This window comes from Nothoprocta perdicaria, unplaced genomic scaffold (genome assembly GCF_003342845.1).
Source record: "Nothoprocta perdicaria isolate Ctin4 unplaced genomic scaffold, notPer1 scaffold_182, whole genome shotgun sequence".
NCBI classification, from domain to species: domain Eukaryota; kingdom Metazoa; phylum Chordata; class Aves; order Tinamiformes; family Tinamidae; genus Nothoprocta; species Nothoprocta perdicaria.
Window position 1 is genome coordinate 463,663 of NW_020455005.1, and position 19,056 is coordinate 482,718.

At 45.1% G+C, this 19,056-nt stretch overlaps 1 protein-coding gene across 4 annotated transcripts in view; it reads right to left on the minus strand.

Moving 5' to 3' along the window:
• Window positions 1–19,056, minus strand: part of SOBP (sine oculis binding protein homolog) — a 93,876-nt gene that overhangs the window by 35,593 nt on the left and 39,227 nt on the right. The gene's annotated exons all lie outside the window — the stretch shown is intronic.

A 19,056-nucleotide genomic window follows, 5' to 3' on the forward strand; every position in this document is an offset into this window, starting at 1 on the left:
TGCCAACACCCGCCACGGCCCCTGCGGCCGTCCCGGTGCAGCGGGCGCCGCTGCGAGGGAGGCCAGGGTGCTGAGGGGTTACACGAGAAATGGCAGCCTTTAATTGCAGGCTGGATATCAGGAAAGCCTTCTTAATGACCGGGAGAGCAAAGCACTGGAGGGGATTGCCTAAGGAGGCTGTCACAGCCCCGTCGCTGGAGGGTCTTAAGGGCCGGTCAGGCAAAGGCCTGTCAGGAGTGACAGGCACGGAGCCTTCCTGGCCTGGGGAGGTGGGATGAGCCAGGCAACTTTCCCGGGGCCCTTCCTGTTCTGCTTTCCACCACAGAGCTTTGAAGGAAAATGGCAAAAGGGTTAAAAAAGAAAAAAAAATGGAGGAAAGAAAGAGAAAGGAGCAGGGTGTGAAGGGAGCCCTCGGAGAACAGCACAGCGGCTGCCGGTCAGGGCTACGTGCACTCGTTAATCAGTGCATCACGACACCTCTGTCTGGCTACACAAGCGCTCTTATCTGCTGTTAAGCCAGCCTAAGCTCGTGGAAGATGCCAATGGTCTGGAAACAGCCCATATTTTAAGCCTTTTTTTTTTTTTTTTTTTTCCTTTAAGCCTTCTTTTTCACTAGAAGGAGGAAGAACAACCTACAGTAGAGTTTCCCCCTCTCCACAACACTTTCTGCATGGATATGAAAAGAGAAAAACATTATCTTAGTCCAGACAAGAGGCTTCCTAGCTTCAGCGTAAGTCTTTCTCTGCATTCTGCCTTAGTCTGGGGAGAGGAAATCTGAGCTTATATTTTAATATTAAGGGCAGAATCTTATGATAGTGTAAGTCACTAGGCAGGCTGAACAGAGTGATTTATTAAAATGGCACTTGTTAATGCAAACCTTTCACTAAAATGGGACAAGGCTTTTGCAACAAAATTATATCATTTCATCTACAGGACTTTAGTGCCATTTAACTAATAATACCCAACACCTAATCTCTAATGTAACCAACAGAGCAATACAAAGTGATAGAATATTAATCTGCTCACACTTTGCCACCTCATGTCCAGAAATATCCTTTAAAACAGATAAAATACCTGACATTTACCCCCGGACATATTAAACACACGTTATGAGTTGAATGTTGCTGGTAGGACAGAAGCCTGTGCGAAGCTGAACCACGTGGCTCTGCTTCCCGTCCCGTGTCCCATCGAGACGCACAGAGCAAGTTCTCATCCCTCCCCGTGCTGTTGTCTGGGGAGGCTGCTGCAGATGGGAGCAGAGGAAGGAGCTTCCGCTTCCACACAGAGCTTCTCTCTGCTGCCAAAAGGGCATGGGATTCCTGTGCGCCTGCCCCTCCTCTCCCACCTCCTCTAATGCCTTTTCTAAGCAGAATTCAGTTGAATTTGAAGGAAATCCTCCGGGAGAGCCTAATCCTCGAAATTCTAGTTCCTGTGGATTCCTGTTGTCCCAGATAATCAATTATCACGGTCTCTACATTCGCCGTATCAGCAATGGTAAAAATAGTACTCAACTTCCATCTGTTGAGTATATTCTTTCCAGAAATATTTACGTACTGGCTCGGGCCTGGCCAGGGCTTTTGCTAGAGCCTGGATGTGGGGTTGCACATAGTCACGTGCTGCACGGGGACCCGGAGGAGACACCTCTCTCCTGGGGAGTTCCTAAGGTTTTACAGGTTTGCTCTTAGCAACGACTTCCGGATTTTCCTGAGTCACGGAATGATGGAATAAAGAGCGCTTACTAATGCACCACCTTTTTCAGTGACACTTTATCTGCTGATCTCTAGGTGTGATTTTCTGCCACGCCAAGCCGCTGAAGCCTTCTGCACTTTTCCTGGGCCCCAGGTATTTTGAAACCTGTCAAAACAATGAGTCATATAACGTGCCCCAAGCCGGAGCAGTGACAAGGAGGGACTTGAAACCACACTGATTGTTCGTCGTGTTAATTCCACCACATGAAGTTGTGTTAAAGTGTTTCACCTGTTTTGTTGTGACCAACCCCGTTTTGAAGCAAATCCCCGACTCAAAGTTCCCCAGCTTGGGCTCTCCGCATTGCTTGGGCTTCCCTGCACGCTTGGTGGAGGTCTGTGGAGAGCCTGCAGGCCACGTGGTACTAACTTCCCCTCTTTCCAGCTGCTAAAATGCATTTAAAGACAGCTAAAAATACATTAAATACTTTCCTAATGTTATTTTTCCATGTAAGCAACTGCTGTAGTCACCACAGGAATGTTATTTGATCGCCAAGGGGAGGGGAAGTGGTCCATAAGACAATCTGTCTACTGGAGGTGATCTACAAAGTTAAAAAGAAATTGGGAATGTGCCCTCTTATAACTGCCTTATTAAGAATGCAGAAGGAAACCAGAAGGGCTTTTGCTGACTTCTTCTCTTCCAGCTCTCCTCTCCCTACCACGTGCGGGGAGAGAAACAAGGGAAATAAATTGGAGTGATGGACAAGCAAAACCTTGGCATTGTGTTTTTCTGGTCCCTAACCGAAGGGGGCACTGCTGAAGCCAGGCCTGGCCATGTTGCTGTGTGGGTCTAGGAACGGCCTACCTTGACATCCCTCCTTGGCACTCAGTTGCTCCTTGGCACTTAGTGGTATATTCTAGGATGGGCTCCATGGCTGGGGAGTCCAGCATCATGGAAAGTGAAGCTCCATGGACACTGCAAGGGGCAAAGATAGCCCCGCAGGGATGCGCTCCCTAAACGGCACCCACATTTCAACTCCCTCAAGCCTTTGGCAAGACAAGGCCCCCTCTAGCTCCCATATCTCTTGGAAAGATCTCTCCATGCTTTGAATCCATTTGATACGCTGTCATATGGCCTTTATAAGTGAGGGGTCTAAATCCAACTCTAGCCTCTATTCCATTTTTAGTTCACATTTCTACAACTGTCCAAACAAATACAAAATCTGAACACAGCAACACTAATGGCAGGCTGGATTTAGAGCATGTGCACTTCAGGTCCACGTGCTCAGGAAAAGCTTTGGTGTGGGAATGACTTAGGGAGCCAAAGGACTGACTTGTGTGATTAAAACCAGGGAAAATGCATCGTTCATTCACATCGCCCTGAAATATTCTCCACTGTGCTGACATAAGAAATACTCTCTGACCTTAAAAGTAAACAGAGTCACCAGGTCAAACCCGCTATTCTAACCAAATTCAAGCCACACTTCCTCATAGTCCTTTTCCAAACAGGTGGAAAAATTCCTGGGAAACCAGCATTTGTGGCTGAGAAAAGCTGCTCCGGAAAAATGTATTATGACAAAGGAGGAGAAGGTGCCAATCTGCAGACTGATGGGGCAGGCTTTCTGAAATGATCCTTGTCAAAGCACCTACAGCTCATGCTCTTGCTCATTTTCTTTTATAACTGGAGCACACCAAAAACACCCCAATAAACAGTAATTTATGGACCTTTTCTTTTTTGAATAAGGCTTTTCTTCCAAGGGCTACGGCTCAAACGATGTAGTACATCTTTTGGTCAGAATGCCATGGTATAAAATCATCCACAGTTTATATTTAAAATGCAACCTGCCAACTCTGTTGTAATGTAAGCAAGATTATAACCAAATCAAAAGGAAATACTAATAAAAGCACCACCTTCGTGGTCATAATTTTTATCCTACTGTGTTTAAAGTCAGTCAAGACTTGCATCAAGAGAAAAGCAGCTTTCTGGATTCTATATATTTTTTTTCTCCCCATTCTCCCCTTTTTTCATATACGACAGAGAAGAATACTTATTTTCTGTTGGTTGTCCCATCCTTCTGGGCAAAATCAAGGTTTTCTTCTTGTACGCTTTCCATCATTCTACATTTATAACTGCTAACACCACACTCATTAACAAAAATTGAAGATTACCTTCAGTTCTTAATACTACATCTACAAAGAGCTAAGGAAAAAAATATTGGAAAAATAGTGCTGTCTCCTTCCCTGGAGCTCCATTCTACCCTTTCAGGAAGGGGAGTGGAAGGACTGAGGTGTTACATGACTTGGGTCCACACACAAGCAGCCCAAGCAGCGGCTTACGTGTAGAACTGCCTTATGCCCTCAAATGAAAATTCCCCATTAAACTTCATTTTCCTTTTGCATTCCAGACTTATGCACCTTTTCCTTTCCTCTCCTGGATAATAAGCAGGCAGCTTCTGCAGCTTTCCTGGCTCCGCGAGGTTGTGCTACCCTTTTCCTGACAGTTGGCAGCACGGTGATATATGAGAAGTGTTCAGGTGGCTGCCACGAAAGCTAATTTTTCAAACTGCACAAACCTTTACCCGTATCATAAATTTTTAATAACCAGTTCTGAATTGTCACAGACTAAATAAGATAACAAACACATAACATAGAGATAATTTGAAATAAACTGTGTTTATTGCCCCTTTGAACATTTCTTCGACAAGTCACAGCTGCGTGGGACCTTCATAAAAAGGAGACTACCCTACTAATCTCCCTTCTGATTCATGACAGGCCTGATTCAGAGACACTAATGGACTGTGCCTGACAGTTACTGCAACACATTCAATATCCAGCCTAAAATATGGCTTGGAAAGAAATTAAAATATACTACAGACTTCCCAGCAGATCTCAGGTTTGCAATGGGTCGCTAACACACGAGTAGTCGGTTATTCCCAGCAAGCTTCCCCTCTCTCTTTGCATTCCTCGTGTGTTATAATTTATGGGATAAAAGCATTTTGAGGAGTATTTTGGGAGCTTCATTGCCAGGTAATGTCAAGTATTCCTTTCTGTTGACAGAGAGGAGCCCGTGTGCAGGGCAAGCACACATTTCCCATGAGCCTGCCAGAGAGGCAGGGAGGCCGAAAGCAAAACATAACACCAAGGAAAGAAACGTCCTCCAGCGCCGGTCACGGTTGGCCAAGGCTTACAGCCCAGACAAATCACTGTCCCTAATGAATTTGTTTTGATGCATCTGCTTTTTTCAAGCTCCAGGACTGTAAATTCCCAGCCAACAATGCGGATTCACTCTGATTGTGGTCTCACCTGTATGATTAATCATCTTGACTCAGAGAATATTTTTTCAAGCAATTGCAAGCTGCATTAATGAACTCCTCTCCCACTGGCTTTTATAGACCAGCCATGATCAACATACCATTAAGATAAACCTTGCCCCCCATCCCTCCCTCCCTGACAGCTTGCCTTATTTGCCTCACAACAGTCAATATCCAATTAAGAAGCAATGGATTTGATCAATACAGAAGATAACCGTCAGACTTGAACAGCTGGTAAATTCCTCACGCGCCCTTTTTTTAATTCCCATCTTTGTGGTACATAAACAGCTCTGCACTTGGAAAAATGTGGAGAAGGAAAAACAATGGCAGATCTGGCTGGTAAAGCTTCCCCTTAAATCTGCTGCTTCCGTAAGCTACTCTGTGACAATAAATGCCAAGCTGTGATCAGCGCGAGACAGGCAGGAATGTACTCTCAGTCTTCACTATTTTATGTGGTCTTTTAAAGTGAGAAAATAGAAACCTCTCCTTCCTTCGATTATGAGTGACACGCTGTGTGGGCCATTCACACATGAAAATGGAGAGGCTGCAATATTATTAAAGCAATCATTTATGGGCTGGGTGAAGGGATCACCAGGCTGTAGAGGGGGCAAAGCCCAACTGGAGTGGAGCTTACACGGGAGAATGGGTAAGGAGAGGGTGAAAAGAAAGGAGGGGACGCTTTGATACAAATGACACCCTCTACAACCTTAATATCATCTTCCAGTCCTGCTCCAGATGATGAATGGCTGCAATAAAAGGTGGGATAGTGGCAGCTAGAAGCAGGACAAAAGCAAATCCTGGTGGTGCCGAGGAGCATCCATTATCATTTCAGACAGCACAGCTGGAGGTCAGGCACTGAGGTCACTGCGGCACCACTGGCTTTGGGTCTAATATCAGGTACAGGAGTGTTTCCTCCCCTCCTCAACACCTTTTTTGAGCTCTTTATCCAAAGTTATATTTTCAAAGACAGTTCACTAAGCAATAGATTGACACAGTAAAAATCAGGTAAACCTCTTTTACCTGGATTTCTTTTAACATTTCTTTAAATAAGAACAAGTTGTGACCAAGGGGGTGCTTTGCTGTTATGGACAAACAGGATGTAACTCAAACACCTCTTAGCTTGCTCCAAATGCAGGCAGAAAGATATTCCCAAATCAGCTGCAGTATATCTGTGTTTTGGCTATGCACTGCAACCCTGCATTGCCTGGAGGGATTCAGGTAATACTTATCATGCCTACAAGTCATGGGAAATTGTCCATTCAAACTCACAGGAAAGTTCAGAGCACACAAATCATTTCAGGCAATGGCAGTCAACCCTACTATAATTTTTGTCTCCCTATTCCCTTGTCCCTTCCCGGTTGCAGGTAAATCCTAGGCCAGGTTTGTATGCCTATAGGAATCCATCTTAAACTATGAATCCCGGCAATTTGCTTCAGATCTTAGCTTCGATCACAGCTTTATGTTTTCAACTCTGTGCATTCTCATTTCAAGTGAAAAAAAAAGTGCTCTGACAGTTAAAGGCAGACTTACAAACGGAGATACTTCCACCAGGAAACAGAGCTGGCAGAAACACATTTACCTGCCTCTTTGTCTTCTGTTTTGACCCAAATGGTTTATTTCCCTTCTCTGTTTGCATGTTTGTTGGTGAGCGCCTCTCTTGTAATTCTCATTTTCCCTTTCCTCCTTCCACACAGCTCCTGTCTTGTGAGACACCGCTTGAGGCCGCACCAGATTCCCGCATGTTCCTAGCACTGCCGCCTCCTCACCTGCCTCTTTCCGTGTCACCCCAACCACCTCAGGGGAGCACCAACACCTTATAAAAGCCTCTTTGGGCTTCTCCTAGCCTTGCTCCCTGATTTATCTCCCGCTTCTCTAGCATTTCCAACACACATTCGGCCGCTAGTGTGTTTACACCTCCTGCCTCCTGTCATTTTCTCTCCCTGTCCTACGGAGGAGTCCGTAACGCCTCAGGTGTGTTCCTGGACCCCCGAAGCCCAGCTGGAGGCCTGTGCAGTTGCCCTGCTGCTGTTCTCCTGTCACGTTTTCCTCAGGGCGGCGGCTGCAGGGACGGGAAGCGCGGGGCGAGCAGGGCTGCGGGCAGGCGCGGGCCGGGAGCCGCGAGCTGTGTGTCCCGCCGCGCACAGGCCCGCGCAGCAGCCGGGGCCCCGCTGCTCCGTGAGGGCGGCCTCGAGCAGCCGGGCGGCCTCTGCAAGCCTTGAGGAGCAGAGTGTTTCTACAAAGCCCAGTCTTAGGCCGAAATTCCAAAGTCTGCCATTTCTGTAGCCTGTGCAGAGAATTAGGTGTCCCACCCTAGGGCTGCGGTGAGATGAAATCTCTAAGCGGAGTCCGGAGAAACTTATAAAAATGTGGCCTTTGGCCTTTTACCAACTGTGGACGGGTCCAGACATTCTTCTTCATTGACTAGGATGGTGTGTAGGCATCTCCCTTGGTCACAGTGCATCTTACAATAGGAGGTTTGGGGAAAAACGGTATTACTGTTACTATCACTACGTGAAAGTATGAAAGCACCAAGCAAAGAACCAGTTCTAAAAAAAACTAGTATTGTCACTAGCTGAAAAACTTAACAAAAAAATCTGTTTCCCACCTAACTCCATCAAATTCCAAGGCCTGATAACTCTCTTGTTTCTCGGGTGATGGTCTGAGGTGATGGCCTTGACCCCCGTTGTCCTTAGTGCACTTTTTAAACCCTTGCCTAAAGCTTCTGCTAAGCGAGGAAAGCCGCCGTTTGCGAAAGCCGCAGTCACCAACAATGTCAAGCTCAGCCTAACGCTGGATGGAGGACGATAATGACAGGGTTAGTGACAGATGTTCAGCCCAGCGCACGATGAAGTGTGCAGGGCCAGCTGACAGCGGGGCGAGCCCACGTCTCCCGGTGCTGACGGTGGGAGGACCACGGCAGTGACGGCTGTCAGCGTCTTTTCTTTGGCAGCAGGCTGGTCAGAAAGAAGAGAAGCTCCAAAAACCCCCTTTTCATACTCAGAATGCAAGTGGCAGGAATGGAATTCTAATCTAAATTAATTACATCTAACCATGTAATTAACATTCATGTCAGCGCATTGCAGGCATCTTCGCAATCTATTCTGTGAAATGCAACTTAAGTGACTTTTTTGTCGGGAATGAGATGGAACAACCATTTGTCTCACTTGCATTGTTTATATATTAATTGTTAAATTGTTGCTAATATTATTAATCTCATTAGCCTAATTGCATGTGTTATGTCTTGTTACTGTAGCACTCCTTTCAGAATTAGACTCCTTCACACCTCTCCCTTGTTCCTCCTGGTTTAAAAATCTGAGGTGGAATCACAGGCATTGAGGAAGGTGGAAATGAGTATTGTACATGAGGAGGTGAAACATCAGCTGCTTGTCATGAAGGGGAAATCTATGAGTATCTCTAACAACTGGCACGTTTCACAGCGTACAGTGGCAGAAAATTTCACACAGTGGAGGCGAGGTTTAAAAAAATGGATATAATCCTTTGAAAACAGCCAGGGTCTCTCTTTGAAAGCCTAGGTCATGTGCCTGGCACTGCGTCATATGGTGTCTCTCCTTCACCATTTGTTTATTTGCTTCTGGCAGTTTTGGCAGTGAGGTATCAGAGTGAAATGCACACCACTCTATACATATGGTGGGAAGAATCTAGTGCATCAGTTGAATGCATACTGTACTGTATACACATTCTGTTTTATCTCTGAGCACAGCTGTGCTGTAAAAGCTTACAAAATGTGAAGCCTTCTGTGCAGCAAAAACATCGACAGGAGAAGCTGGCCTATAACTTATTAGGTTGTGACACAAGCCAAAAAAAGCCTGAGTTAAAGCTGACAACTCTTGGCACCGTGATGAAAAGCGCAGTGGCTCAAGTTAGAGAGGGAGCGCCTGCCCTAACTTTATGTTTGCGGCTCTCGCCGCTGCGGGTCACAAATAGCATCACTGTTTTGTGGCAGGACGATGGCTCCGAGAAACAGAGTTTCCAGCCAGAGATCAGCAGGCAAATACGTGGATCCTTGCGCCAGCGTCCCACGGAGCCGTCAGGCAGGGTCTGCTAGGTAGGGGATCCAAAGGGTGCGGGCAGGAGCCCAAAAGTAGTAGTGACCCTCCTCCTTGCCCAATACAGTAGCCTTCACGCTGTGAGCAGTCCTGTGTCTCCCACTCCCTCTGCTCTGTGGGCTGAAGGTAGTGGAAACATATGGTAGGAAACTCTCCTGCACTGGTTGGACCAGATGTCTGAGTAGTTTTTGTTTGTTTTTTCTTTTTTTTTTTTTTTTCCACTGCAACCTTGAAACAGGGACTCTTTATTTTAATCTGAGTATGAACAGTCACATTGGGTTGGACCCAGGGCCCCTAGCACAGGCTTGTCTCCAGTACCGTGCTCCTGAGCACGGCATGAGGGCCCCGGGCCACGAGTCCCTGTTGGGACAGACCCGCGTGAGGGCACTGGGGCTGCTATGTGAGAGGTTTGAGAAATCAGGCACAGCGAGGCGCCCACATTGCCTGGATTTTTTAGGTATATCTTATTGCAGAGCACCAAGCTGGTTTCCCTCCTGCTCGTGGACTCTATGGGCTGTGTGCACAGCTGGCGAAAATGTGGTGAGTAAACAGAAGAGGGAAGGGGAACACAAGGAGGCAGGGACGGCATTTTTAGGACATGAAGGACTGCCCTGATAAGGCAGCCACAGTTTGTGAACTCACTTTCCTCCCTTATCCCCTAGGAATTCCACTGCTCATGTGGTGCAGCTGCCAGGACTGATCTGTGCGATCCTCCCTGCCCGCTCGGGACACTCCCCAGGTGGGAGGAACTCCGGGATAACATCTGGGAGTAAATTCCCTCCCTTCTGGCCACACTAGTGGATGAGACACGACTGGGCCTTGAACTCCAGCAGCCTCCTTGACATCTACAGGGCCAGCTCCGTGTGCACCTTCCTCTGGCCCAGCCCCACCACGACTCTGGGCCTGCCCCACAGCAAGGGAAGGGACACAGAGCCACCCGCTTTCAGGAGTGCTCGGAGCAAGAGCCCAAGCAGGGCAAAAAGAGAGGGAAGATGGACAAGAAAGAGCAATTTCAGTCTCAGCTAGACATTTTGTCACATCTTTTACCAAAGCTATGAAAATAAAATAGAAGCAAGGCAAGAGGAAAATAACAAGTTCTTGCCTTGGGCATTAATTGCTGCTAATACTAGTTAGTTCGTTTTCAGCAACTTACTTTAATTGCATCTCCACATGGATAAAGCTACTTTTTCTAATGTTATTTTAAATACACGGCAGGCTCTTCCTTAAAGCAGGCCTAGATAAACCTCTCTGTATTAAAGAAAGTATCAGAAATCATGTAGTAAAGGGGAATGAGAGGTTTGAAACAGCTTTCATATGAGAAGACACTAAATGATCAAGGACTTGTCCATGCAACAAAGATGATTAAGAAATACGATAGCAGTCTATATAAGCATAAATATTACAAAAAAAGTGGGTCAAGAATTAGCTATCCACTGTTTCTCACAATGTCAAAAGCCAGAGGCTCTATTAAAGTGTACAAAATGAACCAAACAAAATGTTTCCTCACAAAACAAATCACCAGCCTGGGTAGCACGAGGCCAGAGCCCCACACCAAGGCAAGGAGAGCACAGTACGTTGGTGAGGGCTGCGTTTCTCAGCTATTAAGGGCAATGGCACAAGTGCCACCGTTCTCCTTGGAGTCACTCCAAGGAACTGCTACAGAGATGACTTCGACATAAAGAGCCACCAGACTCGTGGCTATGGGATGCAGAGGCTATAGGCTGATCACAACTGGAGCTTGGGGTCATTAGCGCTTCTTTGTAATGAGGATTTCCTTAGGAGATGGGAGCACTGGATCTGCTTCCAAATCTCAAAAGGATTCCTTCCAAGTATCCTTGGAAATCAGTTGGAACTGGAATCTCTGCCCCCAGGAAAAGGCGATAAAGTGCTTCTGGTATTGGAAAGGTCATCTACTTTCAGACACAGTGATTGCATTTACCCTGCAGAGAAGACTTAGATACGCTACACATTGGTATATTGATACAGGCAAGACACAGAAGGACAAAATACATCTCCTGAAGGTACTGGACACAGGGTAGCTTTTCTCCTTACACATACTTTAGGAAAGGTTTAGGAAAGGTCATTAAAGGGGTTTTGGAAAGTTAAAAGATCACAGTTTCTCTGACCTTCCAGGACTCTGTTCACACGACCATGTCCTTTCCAGATACCTACTTCTGTTTTGAGAAAGCTCACAGTTCTTGAAACTCAACTTGGAATATCCTGACATGCCAGAATGAAGAAAAAAAAAAAAAAGTATTTGAAACATAGAGTTATGCGCACACGGAAGCCCACAATTATCACAATGAGGAGTACAGTGCAGAGAGGTCTCACTCCCATTCCAAAATTCCCTTTCTTCCGTTTCTCCTTATTTCTAAGTTTGATTGTGTGGCTATCCAGGAATCAACTTAGATTAGATTCCTAGAAATAAACGAATTAACCAGAAATGTCATCACTCTCATGATGGCTTTCAGCAGAAGTTTAAATCTTTCTCTCCAAATCTGAGGAATGTAGAGTTCCTTAGAAGAACTATGACAATTACAAAAGAGTATCCTAGAAAACGCTCCTGGAGTGGAAGCTTCCTGAAGTGTTACTCACTACAAAGACACTTTCCTGTTGGATGTGAGTTGGAAGAGAAAAGGGAACTATAGATGTTCAGGAATCTTTTTTTTTTTTTTTGCCTGGAAAGTCAGCAAGACTCTACCATTTTCTTCACTGAAACAGGGTTTTTTTTTCAAAAATAAAAATACCAGCCCTGAATACATTTTTAACAAACAAACACTACAGTCTTATCAGCTATACTATTAGCTATACCACATCTTTCGAAATTGTCCTCATTATTGCCAAATATTACCTTACTGGTTACTACAAAAGCCCCAAATCCATAATCTTGTAAGTCATATATTGTGATAACAGGTGGAATGAGGAGCATTTATGCAGCCTTGAGCTACAGAAAAAGAGCACGCAGTGACAGAAAAGACCTACAGCCTACAAAGTGTGCCAAGATACGCCATTTACCTCTCCAAACAGCTCAGAGGAAAAGATGTAGGGGGGCTTTTCCATATGTTTGTATGTGTAAATGAACATGGATCTCTAGTTTTAGTTTCACTGTTCTTAAGAAGTAACTGGAAGCTTTAGAGTCAACTCTCATCACCCTAAAACTATAAGAGAGTTGCTTCAAGAGAGGGTGGAGCTGCCACATGTAGCTGAGGCTGCTCAAATGCTCTCAGCGCTCACAAAACTCCGTGTGTTTTTTATTTTCCTTCTGAATGATTTCTCATCCCTCTTGGGCATTAAGTGCTGGCTGCTGTGGAAAGATCACTATGGGAAGTAGAAGGATTTTAAGAAAAAAAGCTGGAAGTGATTTTTGGATCAGCTAGATCAGACCAATTTCCATTTTTTCTATATCCTTGCTGATTCCTCCACACACCAGGAAAGACCCATATTATTCTATAGATTAACTAACTCAGCTAGAAAATAGAAGAATAGGAGACCCAAGGTCTAGACCTCTCTGGAAAACCAGACTGGAATCTTCTCAATAAAATTGACAGGCTTGATGGCCAAATGGATTTCAGCAACAGCTGGAATTTGATAAGTCTAAAATCACATCCTGTGAGAAAGCTGATCAGGAGAATAAATCTTGCCTGGATTACACTCAACTAGGAGCTTTCACAGCACTGAGAGACAACTAGAAATCCAAGTACAGCATATGCTAAAAATAATTGGGATCCAGACTCAGCCACCAAAGCTGAATGCAGAGGCTTTTGGAGTTTGGTGTCAGACTGAATATTGACTTGGGGTGATTAACGGGAAAAAATAACCAGTGCTTCTGGAAGGAGGCAAAATTCTTAGCAAAATTCTAAGGGGATCGTCCAGTGATAATAACGCATGCAGCTTCCTTACATTGGTTATGTCTGATCTACAGGGGATGGGGTGATTTCTAAAACCTGCTACTCAACGAGAAAAGCCCAGATTTTCTCTGTGGCTACTTTTAGCTCCAGAGTGCAAGTGGCACAGAAGAACCTGCAGTGCATGAAAGGCTTTCATCCCAAAGGCTCCCCGAATGCAGAAGCTGCGGCTCTCTTAGCAAATCCGAGAAGGCTTTCATGTTTTGGGATCAAGTCTCTTCAGCAAAACATCATGAAACAGCAAAGGCAGAGGCAGGTCCTGAACTCCTGGAGCAAAACGAGCAGACAACTGATGGCAAATATAGCGTGTGTCTGAGGAAAAAATGGTTAAAAGTGACTGAGTTTATAATGCTAATGTTTGAGATTAAGCACCTACACAATCAAGGGTCTTAGAATATTAGAACTAGCAAAAAGGTGTAAGTCTTGTAAATGGATGCATAGACACCTGCGTTTTCAAGACTGGATGCCTAGAAAGTGACAGAACTGCTTTTCTGTGTTTTTTTCTTTTTAAAACAGAAATAAAAGCAACATCATGTAATTGTGGGTGTGGGAAACAACCAAGCGGCTCTTCTGCGCCTTTATACTAGTGAATTAGCGGCCTTTCCCAAACCAGCCTCAAAGGAAATATTTTATTCTCCTCTTTCAGGCGAGCAAAGCTTTGAGAAAGGCCAATTTCTTGCAGTAACTAAGAGAGCACAGAGAGGAACGGAGCTGTGGGTCTGGATTGGGAGGGCAGCGCCAGAGCGGAGGCCCCACGCCGCTCACTCCCGCAAGGTCGCCCAGGCTCCGGGCTCCCGGAGGCGGCCGCCTAGGTTAAACAAACAAAGGCCATTGTTTGTTTTCCACCCGCCTTGGGGACAGGGCAAGGAAGCGGTTTCACTAGCTCAGCTGGATGGGCGCTTCCCAGCCTCCTCCGCAGGTGGGTTGGGAAGAGTTACCTGAAGCGCTTGATCCCAGCAGTGCCTTAGTGTCCATCAGGCTGCGGCTCTAGCGTGGGAATCAGTCCTGGGATGCTGACGGGAGCTTGGGCTCCCTTCTGACAGCTCCTACTTCACAAATGCTCTGGCGGATGTTTTGTTGTAGCGCTGGCTTTTTCAGGGCGGGGGGGATAGGATTGTGCATTTTCTTGTCTGTCTTACAAAATCAAGCTGTGGGGCAAAAATTAAGCTGTCCTCTTCCCATTTTTGGTCAGTTCTGGTAGCAAAAAATAACCCTGTGTTTCAAACTTTCTTGGGGATTAGAGCGATGATCCCAACTAAGGCGGGCTGTCATCTAGATGCGCTCTTCAGGACTGGCAGAGACAGAGGATGTTTGGGGGAACACAGAAAGCACCTGCAGCACACGGACAGACTGGTAATAATAAGAGGGAGCCCCAGCTGCATAATCACCCTCTTGACCACAATCTCCGTTTCAGCACAAGTAACTTGTCTCTGTCCTCCAAGAGGTAGGAGAACTGGGATAAAATCAGCACCGGGATTAGAAACTGGGTGGAGGGAGCAAGGCTTTGGGAAGCTGAGAGGATGCCTAAATCTCAGAAAGTGCTCGTTTTCCCAAAGGAAAAATCTACCATTCAGGTCCTGAAATCTGAAACCTATGATGCCAACATGAGCTCTGTCAAACCAGCCTGGTTTTCTGTAACTCTGACACGGATTTCTCTGCAGCAGCTCGTGAAAACAGGTGGTAAGTGTCCAGTTCAGACTTGGAAGCAGTGGATTATTGTAAAATTCCCATCTTCCCACCCTTAAATTTGAGAATTTCCATGTCAGAATAAAATGGTCAGCACAGAAAATGGATTGAACTATGTCACAAAACCCATTTCTTCTTAACCACAATAGCTGTGAAATACACAGTGTATCTTTAAGATTGTACAAAACAGTAAATACAAAATAATTTAAATATTTGCCATTCTTGTCAAAATATCAAGCCCGTGGCTTATAGAAGTATTTTATGTGCAGCAAAATGGAAAGACTTGCTTTTCTATTCTCAGGTCACAGTCACGGCAAGGTAACAGGAAAGAACAAGCCCCTCTTTCAAAGAATTGATTCACTTAATTAAAATCTCAGCCCTCTTTCTCTTGCCGGTTGAAATAGGTGCCTTTGTGTTGTTAAGTGAAATCATTAAAAATGTGTCAGGCTGAAAGGGATGGGCTATTCGCAGGTATCTCTAGAAGGCATTGAGGACTGGGAGTCAGCACTGCAGAATTATGTTGCCCCACTCCAAGCATTTGTTTCCCTTCACAAACAGAGCATCATTGTTCAGTTTTAAAGAAATAATCCTCACAAAGCTGAAATAATTATTCAGCCCCAACAGCCCATAGCAAGTGAAACAGCCTTTAGACAGCTGTCATGGCTCAGTCTTCCGGAAGCTTTGATTTTAATGAAACTCATTAAGGAAAGGAATTAACAGAAATTAACAGGAAAACATCATAATTTGTCTTGTTTCAGAAAGCTTCCACGAGACAAAAGGCTCTTTAACGTGACACGTCATTCGACCAGTCCAAATTCCCTGTTTCGGTGAGACCCGCGCGTTGAATGAATAAGCCCTGGGCTGCCTGTGCTGCAGCTCCACAGTTTGGTGCAGGGAAAGGAAACGTCGGCTGCGAGTTCCCGCTTGGGACAGTGCGGAGCCTGGCTCCCAACATCTGTGCGCTCTGTGCTCGCCCGGGCACGCGGCAACGGCCAGGGTAATGAATCTGCTACCTGTAAATAGCCCGGGGTAATGAAAGATGAAGGGTAATAAACCCTCTGGAGGAGGGAACCATCTTAGAGGTAGCTCCTAACAACGGTTTCTTTCTGAACCACTCCTCAGTGGTGGGGAAACAAAACGAACGCTTATCTGTTTGGATACGTATTGGGTATCTGCGTTATCTCTGGCTGTCCTGCGCGGAAGCACCTGGAGAACCACCTGGCTGGGGTGTCCATCAGCGCACGCGGAGCTGCAGGCTGCTCCAGGAGGCCGAGGCAGCAGGACGGCCCTGTGCTGGTTTCCTTTCCTCGGCTTTGCCTCCAGCGGCGCCCAGCCGGAGACCCCAGAGCACCGTGAAAAGAGAAGGAAGGGAACGGCGTTCAGGAAGAGGGGAGCTCTGTTTCCCTCTGCGCTCAGAGGGGGAGCACAGAGAGAGCAAAGGGAGTGTGGAAATCCACTAAGATTTCCATTGCAATCACGGCATGCGCCACAAGGGCAGATCTTCCTGCAAAGATGTGGCGGGAGCTACTGAGAATCCATTAAATGGAATCCCTAAGTGGCAGCACTACCTATTTGCCCCTTGGCCCAGGCAGCGCGTGCGGCTGTGCTGTAACACACACCTGGGTTATTCTGCAACAATATTATGAATCTGCTGATCACAACGAGAGAATAAGAGGGACAGAGGGACTTCTTAAATCAAGGAATGTGTATAAGTACGAATAAATACATGCTGAAAGAGAATACAGTGTTTCTGGAGAAAAAAAAATATACAGAATTTAGAAACAGATTTTTTCTGTTTTCTTACGGCCTTTGGTGTGTTAATGGCCTATAAAAAGCACCAGGATACAAAGAGGATGAAGGGAAGAGTCCAGTGAATGAGCAAAATATGGGTGGTGGGAGAAAGTGCAGGATGAGCAATGTAATGGAAGTGCTGCCGAGAAGCTGAGTGTTGAATCTTCAACACAGGAATTTTGGAGAAACAAGCCCCAGCAAAATAACTCCCATCCAACTTACAGCCCGAACAGTATTACAAGCGACACAGAATATGGTTTGGGAAAAAGGATGCCATCCAAGTTACCTCACTGTCAGGATAGGCTGTGTCTGTCTAAGTGGAATCAAGTGTATTTTCTTTTTCCTTCATCACAATAGAACAGAAAATACCCTCTCTCTCTGACTTAGATAATCCTTACCTGATGTTCAATTAAAATAGTGTCCCTATCCAAGAATATCAGACATATCCTTCACAGTCTCTGTTTCAGTTGTTTATTTTAGCTTTTCAAAATAAATATTAAAATCACTATTTTAATTATTTATTCTTAGCCTAATAAAATCACTAATGTAAATTTAAGATAATCAAAATGAAGCCTCATGACCTACACAATTAATACTATGCACAAACTAGAAGACTTAACTAGGAATTTCTATTTATTCTATTAAGCAAGTTTGGTATTTGGACTTCAAGAATGAGTGGTGGAAATCTCTTATCTCAGAATATCAGAAATCTCAGAAGAAAGCACCTCCTTACAGCCTCTCAGACGATTATAGTCTAACGATGCCATGAGGACAGACCAAGATTAAATTAAACAAACGCTGCTACAATGTAGGGAAATGCCTGGATGGCCTCCAGGAGGTTATTTCTGCCCTAACTACTTTTTATGCTAGAGCCATTTTAGGAATACAAACCAGTGGACAGATTAGGAATGGATGAATCCTGAGTATCCACCTGCTGTAAGATCTGCAGCTCTGGCTGAAGTAGTAGCAATGACTTGGTGCAAAAATGCAACGGGAAGAATTATCCCTCTCTCCCCTGCGTTACCTTCCCGTGTGTGACGCCGGGAGGCGGCTGCATCTCCCTGTGACTGGCACTCACTCTCACGCGACGAACGCACTGCATCAGCTGATTTACTTGGAACTGGAGACCAGCCTACAGGGCCTCTGCCACGCAAGGATTTCAGACGTAAATGATTCAGCAGTACATGTCTTATCCATTCCTACTGTTTAAAGCCATGTAAGCCAAACGCTAACCACTTCACTGCCACTTAACTCGGGTCTGCCTGCTTATGGGCTGAAGATGACCTGGCTTTCCCTGGCACGGGCATCTCGTTGTAGTCATTCACAGCACCTATAAAAATGGAATCATTAGGAAAGAACCTTTTATTTGTTGCTTCTGCTATTGTATATATAGAAAAGAGCCCATCAAATTTCTTTTCCTATCTTGATTTGCTTTCATTTATTTTGGCATGTAATATACTGTGCTTTTATAGCATTCATTCACAATAGTTATTTCAAAATCGCTTGCACTTCATCCAGTTTCCTTTTATATTCTCCCCTTTTTTGATTCCAAAGAGGACAAATATATTTTATTCACCTTTTTATAAAGAAGCCCTGGAATCCTGCTCAAGTCCTTCACAAACCTCCCACTGTCTGAGACCTCCCCAATCTCCTATATGTCACTTTTTTCTACAATTGCTGCCTATTATCTGGGTGTCCCTGGAGTGCCCGTCCCTGCAGCACGAGGATGATAGGAACACTCCAAAATGCTTTGGGAGGAAAACAGTACACACAGAACCTCTCTCCATCCACTTTGGGAAAAGGTGAGTGTAGCTCTCTTAAATGCAGGTGCAGCACAGACAGTGTCTACTGACTCACTTTAGTCCTTAGCCTTTCGTTAAGAAAACCCACTCCAAGGATGACGGGACGAGGGAACCCGATTTCCATCCCTCTTCTTGTCTTTATAACATCCAAGTGGATCTGGGAGGTCCTGTCTGTTCCTTGGAAAAAGCTGAAACTTGTACCAAAAAGTATCAAGTATCAAGAACACAGGGTCCCCTGTACATCAAAGGAAACTCCTTCCCTTTCTATTTGTATTTGAAACTTCAGAACAGCCACCAAAGATTGGGCTGTCACTTTGGCTCTTGCTGACAAGCCTCTCCTTTCCTCTCAAACACCTTTGCTTTATGTTTCATGGCAGGGAAATGCAGTCAAAATGCCTAAAATCTCCAGTCTAGCTCTAGTCTGAGCGAAAACAGAAGAAAAGCTTTGAGAATTTAGTGTGCAGGTTTGACAACAAAGCACTTCTTTAAGTAAATAGGAAATAGAAAGTGTGATCCTTTGTGTGAGTAAATTTCTGGGACATTTTTCAATTCTAGACAAATGGCATGTGGCCATCACACCTCAATTCCTCACACCAAATTCTCCACTGGTTTACTTTATTAAAAATCATAATTCAACCAATTTCCATGGGACTGTGAGATAGTTGAATTGGGTGACTCTATGAAGATATTTTTTCATAGTTCCTACTGCTATCAGCAAAAATAACAGCATCAGGCATGATGTGATAGGCTATTTTTTCAGTGGGCATCTTACCTCACACAGTAGGCCATAACTCACAAATTAAAAAAAA